This window comes from Miscanthus floridulus, chromosome 18 (genome assembly GCF_019320115.1).
Source record: "Miscanthus floridulus cultivar M001 chromosome 18, ASM1932011v1, whole genome shotgun sequence".
In the NCBI taxonomy this organism is placed as follows: domain Eukaryota; kingdom Viridiplantae; phylum Streptophyta; class Magnoliopsida; order Poales; family Poaceae; genus Miscanthus; species Miscanthus floridulus.
In genome coordinates, this window is record NC_089597.1 from 136,660,754 (window position 1) to 136,669,843 (window position 9,090).

General features: G+C 42.8%; 1 non-coding gene across 1 annotated transcript; it reads left to right on the forward strand.

Moving 5' to 3' along the window:
• Positions 1-1,517: 1,517 nt before the first annotated feature.
• On the forward strand, positions 1,518-1,623 carry LOC136524974 (small nucleolar RNA R71). Its single transcript, XR_010776316.1, has one exon. It is a non-coding gene; the product is annotated as a small nucleolar RNA R71 (small nucleolar RNA).
• Positions 1,624-9,090: the final 7,467 nt, after the last annotated feature.

A 9,090-nucleotide genomic window follows, 5' to 3' on the forward strand; every position in this document is an offset into this window, starting at 1 on the left:
GCGCGCTTGAGCTACCACGGGAACGACTTGAGCTCGATCGTGTGATCTTCTTGAGTGTGCCGGCAACCTTCTTTCTGAACCTACCCATGGCTAAACAACATGACATAAAACAAACTCGGGAACGGGGTTATGTTAGCGAAAATAAAATGAACGCCCTGCGAGCTTGCTTGGTGGACTTGACCTTGAAAATTTCTGCAGAGTTTCCTTGCACTAAAGCTTTTGTGGAAAATTTTTGCAAGAGAGTGGTGGAGCAAATTTAAGAGAGTGAAAATGTGAAGCTCACACCCGGGCTCTCTTATTTATAGCCGGTGCCAAACCAACCTGATGGGGGTGAGAGCAACGGCTAGGAGCTGTTGGAGGAGTGGCAGTGCATGCGGTGGCCTAGCGGGTGCGGCCGCACCGTGGGTGCGTCTGCACTGTTGGTGGGCCTGCTAGTGCCCCCCTTTGGTAGGTAGCTCCCAATGGCTCAGTTGAAACTAGCCGTTAGGGTTTGGCCCAAAATCAAACTCAAATTTGCTCAGAATTGATTTTTCAACAAAAGTTTATTAAATTTTTATTTTTTATGAATTTTTTTAAAAGAATTGGTATTAGAAAACTTTTCTTATCTAGAAAAGGCATTTTATTACTTTTTTAACATGTTTATACTTATTAAAAAAGTTGAATTTTGAAATTTTGAATTTAAAACATTTAATTTAAAAGCAAGATAACTACCGACCTTCGGCAACGTTTATAGTCTATTGGGCAAGACTCTACTCCCTTTAATCTGTAGTGCATGAACATTTTCGAAGGAATTCTTGGGTTGCCCTGGGATTCTCCCTGAATGATTGATAGGAATAGCGGCAGCTATTTGAGCAATTTGGGTTTCTATCATTTTATTAAAGCTCAGTTGATTTTTCATAGAGAAAGATAAACTATCAATTTTAGTATTTATATTTTCAAGAATTTTATCATTAGAGACAAGCTTTTTAGTAATATTTTCATTGATTTTAGCTTGCCCTAATACTAAATCTTTCAAGAGAGGTTGATTCGAATTGTAATTTGAGTTGAAGTTCGAATTGTTAGCCCCTTGGAATGGTGGACGCGATTGATTATTCCACCCGTTATTACCTCCTTGTGGATGAAACTCGTTGTTGATGTAGGCAGCTTTCTCATGGGTCTCAGGGCGGTCATTCCCTGAGTGTCCAACTTCTCCACAGACCTCGCATGTCATATGTGAGTCCATGGCCTTGATGGTGCCTTGCATTTCTTTTTTGTTGGCACGTTCGTCCAATCTTTTCATAAGGAGGTCTAGCTTTATGGTGAACATATCCATCTCCTTCATGGTATGCATGCCTTTTTGTTGTTTATTTTAGGATCTCTCTTCACTCCAACCTTGATTTGATACCATCTTTTCAATGAGAGTCATAGCTCCATTGATGGTGAGCGAGAGGAAGGCCCCTCTAGCAGCAGCATCAATATGGCCCCTCGACATGGGGGTCAACACATTGTAGAAATTTTGGAGCATGAGCCAATTCTCCATCCCATGGTACGGGCAGGCAAGTATGTACTCTTGCAGCCTCTCCCATGCCTCGGGGATAGATTCCATAGCATTCTGGTAGAAGTTGGAGATTAGGGCATTGGTTTTGCCCATAGGGAAGAACCTCACAAGGAAAGTTGTGGAGCATTTTGTCCATGTGTTGACAGCTTCCTAGTCCTTATAGAACCACTATTTTGCCTTTCTCACAAAGGAGAAGGGAAACAAATGGAGCTTAATGGTCTCCAATGTGACATCCTTCATGACGATGGTGTCACACAGCTCCAGGAAGTGCTGAAGGTGTGCTTTTGCATCCTCGCTAGGCAAGCCATAGAATGGTTTGCCTGCACCATCATGATCAGCCTGGTACAAAGTTTGAAGATCTTGTCACCCACGTCGATAGCGAGCCCAGCGGGCATGTTAGCAACGACGGGAATAGAGAACTCATGAAGGGTCTTTTGGGCCATAGTGTCAGATGCAGATGGTGTGGAAGCAACCGGTTTGTCTGTTGGTGGAGTGGTAGAAGAAGCGGTATAGGACCAGTTCTTCCTTAGGAGTGCCTCCAGGTTCTCTATGTAGTTGTTCGGTAGAGCGAAACCCGTCATACACTATCCTATTTTCATCCACAACAGGAGAAAACAAGCAAAGTGGCCCTGCATGAGCAATGACTACTACACATGCATATTATCATGAACATGTCCTATTAGATTCTTTTAACCAATGCCTTCCCCAACAACAATGCTAGAAATACTTGTTGGCGTTTCTTAGCGTCACTACTCAGGAGCATATTCCCTAGCAACGGCGTCAGAAATGCTTGTTGGTATTTCTTAACAAATGTAGAAGGAATCCGCAAGCGCACGGATATACCATTGAAGCACTTCACCCGAAAGTATTCAGGGTATCGTAATTTCCACGAGGAACGGTGTGTAAAAGTCTCTTAGCCAGTTCACCTAAGGAAACAAGAAGGGTAACTCGAGTAGTGAGGTTTTTCTAAGGATAGAGCTCCTAAGTCAAGATAGCTTTGGTCACTATAAACTTACTTCGGGCACCGGATCGCACCTGGTCTGCCAAGTGATGCTAGCCTATAGCTCTACGTTGTTCCTGAACATGGGGGATTACAAGGGACGAACATGGCTGTCACCACATGTCGCCTTCCCCTCAACCGTGGAGTACAAGCCAAACGAAGTTAACTTCTAGCTTAGACACCACGTCTACACTATTGGTTACTACTTTAGCATTGGCTAGGGACTTTCATCTCTATTAGGAGTCCTCTACTAGAGTATTCGTCACAAGGACGAACAACGAACCCGCAAGTATATAGTAAACAAAACTAGCTTACTTAAGAACTCACCACCAAAGATGAGCATGAACCTTATACTCCAAGTAGTACTTGGTTCATTGAGGTACAAGTGTAGAGGGTGAAGGGACCATGACGCCTAAGAGGGGGGTGAATTAGGCAACTTAAAATTCTAACTCTAAACTATGGCCTCTTTTTCTAACCTTAGCAAAACATATGCAAAAGATAAACTATCTAAATGTGCAACTACGGTTTTGGTAGTGTGTTGCTATCTCTACCGCAAATGTAGTAAAGTAATCAATGTGAATGCGGAAGCTAAAGAGCAAGGTAGAGATATGCAAACTCCCGTCGACGACTCCAATATTTTTACTAAGGTATCGAGAAGCGTGCAAGCTTCCCCCTAGTCCTCGTTGGAGCCCCTCACAAGGAATCCATCGCAAGGGCTAAGCTCCCGGTTGGGTAACTCCGTGGATAGCCTCGGGCCTTCCCCATGCGCAAGTGGGTCTCCGACGTGCCTTCCGACAAGCCTCTCCTGGATGCTCCCTGCCGTCTTCACTATCAAGCTTTCAGCCAAAACGCCATGTGCCTTGTTCCCTCCAGTACATGGTGGCAGCCACACCACAAACGTGGTTGGTGTGATCTCACAAGACTTTAAGCCCCTCCGATGTACAACACTTGTGCTTGCAAGCATGGGGTGGCAAGAGGTATGCAAACCTCACTAAACACTAGGCATAAACCTAGAGTAAGCGCATAAGTGGTGGTCTAATCAATGTAAGCACTTCTCAAAGCACTTATGCTAATCACCTAATAAAACACTAAGCACTATGCATGTGGAGATCACTAAAATGGTGTATCAACACCCTTGGTATGTTTCCTTAGCTCCACACACCTCAAATGGCTAGTTGGGGGTTGTATTTATAAGCCCCACTGAGAAAGTAGCCGTTGGGGTCAAATTCCCACAAAACTGCTACTGACCGGACGCTGAATTGCCCTGATCGGACGCGTCCGGTCGTCCCGACTGTTGAGCCGGCAATATGCTGATCAGACGCTGTCTAGCATCCGGTCGCCTACCACCAGACATGTCCGGTCACAGATATGCCGCTCTGGAACCTTTTTGTACTCAATCGAACGCTGCATTCTTGCGTCTGGTCGGTTGCCGCCAGCATCCAGTTCTCACATCCAGTTGCCTGTCTACCAAGCCACCGGTCCAGTGTCCGATCATGCTTCTAGTGTCTGGTCCTTGCGTCCGGTCACATCTACGAGCTTGTTTCTTCGTGATCTTACGTATGGCTTGGTTCCTATCTTCATGCTTGGACTTTGCTTGATCTCTTGGGTCTTTTTCTTGTGCTCATAAGGTCTTGCTTAAGGTGTTGATCATCGGATCATCACGTCGCCTTCGTCCAAGTCACATCTTGCACCCTGTTGGACTACAAAACAAACACTTACAAATTCATTAGTCCAATTTGGTTGTGTTGGTCATCAAACACCAAAATCCAAAGTAAATGGGCCAAGGGTCCATTTTCCTTACAATCTCCCCCTTTTTGGTGATTGATGCCAACACGACCAAAGCAAACAAATGATAGAGAATTTGAAATTTAAAAACTACCTACTTGCTAGAATGCAATGCAAAGGGCAAGGTTATATGCTAGAAAATCCTACTTAGATATCAATTGAAGACCATCTTGCCCTTATAGAAGTCCCTATGTGTCATTATGGATTCCTACAAATTTTACCATTACTTAGTTTAATCCATAATCCACTTTCCTCCCTTTCTTGGACCATTACCACTTGTAGACATCAACTTGATGCTTGCCTTTGGTCCTTCAAATTCTCCTCCTTTGGCATCAAACACCGAAAAGGAAGACATTAGTAGCACAAGGGAGGGTCAAATTTCGTGATCCTTTGTGTATAGAATGAAATGGATCACAAAATTTGACTCTCACATTATATAGACTAAGCTCTCCCTAAATGTATGCATACATATAGTAGAAAGCAAAGCATATGCATAATTAGCAATTTATTGTACAAGAGAGTTTAATCTATATAATGCATGGAGAAAGCATATAAATATGAAATGAAATCAACATGATGATGCCAATTGAAGAATGATGCTTAACTCCGGGGACTACAATTTCCTTACAATGAGACTACTACACATGTGATAGGTTTGAAAAATTGATACCATTTGAAAAAGTTAGTCTCAAAGCATTCAAGTTGTAGAATTACTCCCCCTAAATATGTGCACACAAAAGTAGAATACTTTGTAGAAGTCATGCACATTGATTTTAGAATAAAAATACCACTTGAAAGATGACATCTCATGAATGTGAGAATCATTTTCAAAATAGATATTTGGGAGAGATTATCTACAATTTTGGACTTTGGCACATATTAGATAAACAAAAGTAAGACAAGCTATGTGCTGTGCTTCTAAGCAATTTTAACACCATGTAGGTTTGCTCCAAGGGTTAAGAATATAACCGAGCAAGCCTACCATATGAAATACCTAGTGTATGCATGACAAAAGATATAAGCATGCAAATGCAAACCTAGGCATGAAGAGTAACTAGATGCTTAAAGGTACCAAATGTAGGAAAAATGAATTGCAAGATGTACCAATTAAAAAGTAATGACATCTAGGTACCTAACATGGGAAGGGGAATTTGGGTCCATATTATTCACTAACCCACTTGGCAATGATTTTGTCCATCATGATGCACCCCATGAAATGCACCCAAACTTTGCCAAGTCTCCAAATTCCCCGACGTCCGATGGACTTCTCACTTCCCTTTCGGGATCCAAACCTTCTTGGTGCTCTTCATGTTTGAAATGATTTTCTTTGGCACCCAAAAGCGTTTGACCCCATTGTTGGCTTGCTTGTTCACCTTGATGGCCACCACCTTGTCATTTTTCTTCTTCTTCAAGAGATAAGGTGTGGAGGCCTTCTTGTCCACCTTGTTGGTGTAGGTGTTGGAGAGCTTGCTTGTTTGCTTTTTCTCCTTCTTCTTTGCTTCTCCCCCATTCTTCACCTTGCACTCATAGGACTTGTGACCTTCCTTGTGGCACACGTAACAAACCACAGTTTGTCCTTCATCAAGCTTCTTCACTCCCTTGACGGTGTTATCTTGATGAAGTTGGGTTTGCTTCGCCTTGCCTTTTACTTGAGTCAAGTCCTTGGTGAGGTGAGCTACTTCTTGCTTGAGTTGCTCATTCTCCTTTGCAACCTCTTGCGTGCATGTATCTACAATAACTTTCTCAACACAAACTTGGTTGCACAAAGGTGAGTCTAAACATAAATCATTGCAAGAAGTAGAGGCATCCTTTTTAATAATAGAACTTTTCTTTTTAGATGCCTTGGTGGGGGTATATTTGACGGCTTTAAGATTAGCAACTTTATTAGTTAGCTCATCACAATGTTTGCACATGATTTTCAATTTAGCAAGCAAACTTTGATAATCATTTTGTGAGCTAGCTAACTTTTTTTTTAATTTTTCATTTTTCTTTTCAAGTTGCTTATCATTGATTGTGCATTCATTTGTTGTTGCACTAGCCTCAAGTTGCTCAATTTTAGTAGATAGCTCAACATTGAGATTTGCAAAGTTTTCATATTGTTCAAGCAAATTCTTGTATGCTTCTTGTGAACTACCTAGCTCTTCTTTTAAATTTTTGAGCTTCTTTTGTTGACTAGTGTAAATTTTAGCATATTTACGATTTTGTTGCACAATTGTATTATAAGAAGGTAAATCATCATCACTATCGCTCTCACTAGAGGATGAGCTTTCATTACCTCATGCCATAAGGCGCACACGAGAAGAGCTTGATGATGAGTGCTTGCGCCCTTGCCTCTTGTGATGATCTTCTTCACTTGAAGAATCATCCCATGACCTTATTGATGTGAGGGCTCTATTCTTGCATGCCTTCTTCTTTGCCTTGGGTGTGGGCTTGTTTGGACAAACTTCCACAAAGTGCCCCAACTCGCCGCATCCATAGCATCCTCTCTTTCTTTGCTCGTTTCTTTGATTAGTGAAAACAAGGTCTTGAATTTGGATGGGCACACCCTTGACATTGAGCCTTACGATCATCTTCTCCACCTTTTTGATAAGTTTGATTGATTCTTCATCAAGGTCGGAGGTGGAGGAGGAAGATTGATCATCATCACTTGATTTTTGTTCATCATCATCATCATCCTCATCTTCTTCTTCTTCACTTGAGGAGCTTGAGCTTGAGCTTGACTCAACTTTCTTGCCCTTCATCTTTTTCTTCTTGCTACAAGCAAGAGCTTTGCCTTTGCTTGATGAAGATGCTTCTCCTTGACCCATCTTACGTGACATTTCAAATGCCACTAGCTTGCCAATGATAATGCCCGGGGTCATGGTGCTCAAGTTCTCCATGTTGTGAAGGATGGTGATGATGCTTGCATATTTCTTTTGTGGTAGAACAGAGATGATCTTCCTCACGATGTCCGCATCATCTAGCCATAATAATCCTATTGAATGGAGCTCATTGATAATTAGATTCAATCGAGAATACATATTATGAACAAGCTCATCATCATTCGTAGCAAAGGAATCATAATTTTGTTTAGCTAGACAATGTTTTTGCTCACAGACATTACTTGTGCCGTCATGGTGCTCTTGGAGTTTTAACCAAATTTCATGTGCCATATTTAAGGTGAACACTTGGTTAAACACATCCATGCTAAATGATTCAAACAAGCAATTCTTAGCTCTAGCGTTAAAATGCATTTCTTTTTCGTCACTCTTTGTGAGCTTTTCGGGATTCTTAATGGGTTTCATCCCGTCACGAGTGACTCTCTATACACCTAAATCAACCGTCTTAAGGTGATAAGCCATTCTAGCCATATAGTAGAGGAAGTTAGTGCCATCAAATTGTGGAGGCCTAGCGGTATCCATCCCAACCACTCTACAATAGCGTCGGCTCAACGGCGGTTAAGCCAAAGGTCCAAATATGAGCCAACCGGATCCGATACCAATTGAAGGGACTGTGACGCCTAAGAGGGGGGTGAATTAGGCAACTTAAAATTCTAACTCTAAACTATGGCCTCTTTTTCTAACCTTAGCAAAACATATGCAAAAGATAAACTATCTAAATGTGCAACTACGGTTTTGGTAGTGTGTTGCTATCTCTACCATAAACATAGTAAAGTAATCAATGTAAATATGGAAGCTAAAGAGCAAGGTAGAGATATACAAACTCCCATCGACGACTCTAGTATTTTTACCGAGCTATCGAGAAGCGTGCAAGCTTCCTCCTAGTCCTCGTTGGAGCCCCTCATAAGAAATCCCTCGCAAGGGCCAAGATCCTGATCGAGTAACTCCGTGGATAGCCTCGGGCCTTCCCCACACGCAAGTGGGTCTCCGATGTGCCTTTCGGCAAGCCTCTCCCAGATGCTCCCTACTGTCTTTACTATCAAGCTTTCGGCCAAAACACCGTGGGCCTTGTTCTCTCTAGTACACGGTGGCAGCCACACCACAAACACGATTGGTGTGATCTCGCAAGACTTCAAGCCCCTTCGATGTACAACACTTGTGTTCACAAGCATGGGGTGGCAAGAGGTATGCAAACCTCACTAAACACTAGGCATAAACCTAGAGCAAGCGCATAAGCGGTGGTCTAATCAACGTAAGTACTTCTCAAAGCACTTATGCTAATCACCTAATAAAACACTAAGCACTATGCATGTGGAGATCACTAAAATGGTGTATCAACACCCTTGGTATGTTTCCTTAGCTCCACACACCTCAAATGGCCAGTTGGGGGTTGTATTTATAAGCCCCACTGAGAAAGTAGCCGTTGGGGTCAAATTCCCATGAAACTGCTACTGACCAGAAGCTGAATTACCCTGATCGGATGCATCCGATCGTCCCAACCATTGAGCTAGCAATATGCTAATCGGATGCTGTCTAGCGTCCAGTCGCCTACCACTGGACGTGTCTGGTCACAGATATGCCGCTCTAGAACCTTTCTATACTCGATCAGACACTGTGTTCCTACGTCCAGTCGGTTGCTGCCAGCATCTAGTTTCGCGTCTGGTCACCTGTCTGCCGAGCCACTGGTCCAGTGTCTGATCACGCTTCCAACGTCCGGTCCTTGCGTCCGGTCGCATCTACAAGCTCGTTTCTTCGTGATCTTGCGTACAGCTTGGTTCCTATCTTCATGCTTGGATTTTGCTTGATCTCTTGGGTCTTTTCTTGTGCTCCTAAGGTCTTGCTTAAGGTGTTGATCATTAGATCATCACGTCTCCTTCATCCAAGTCACG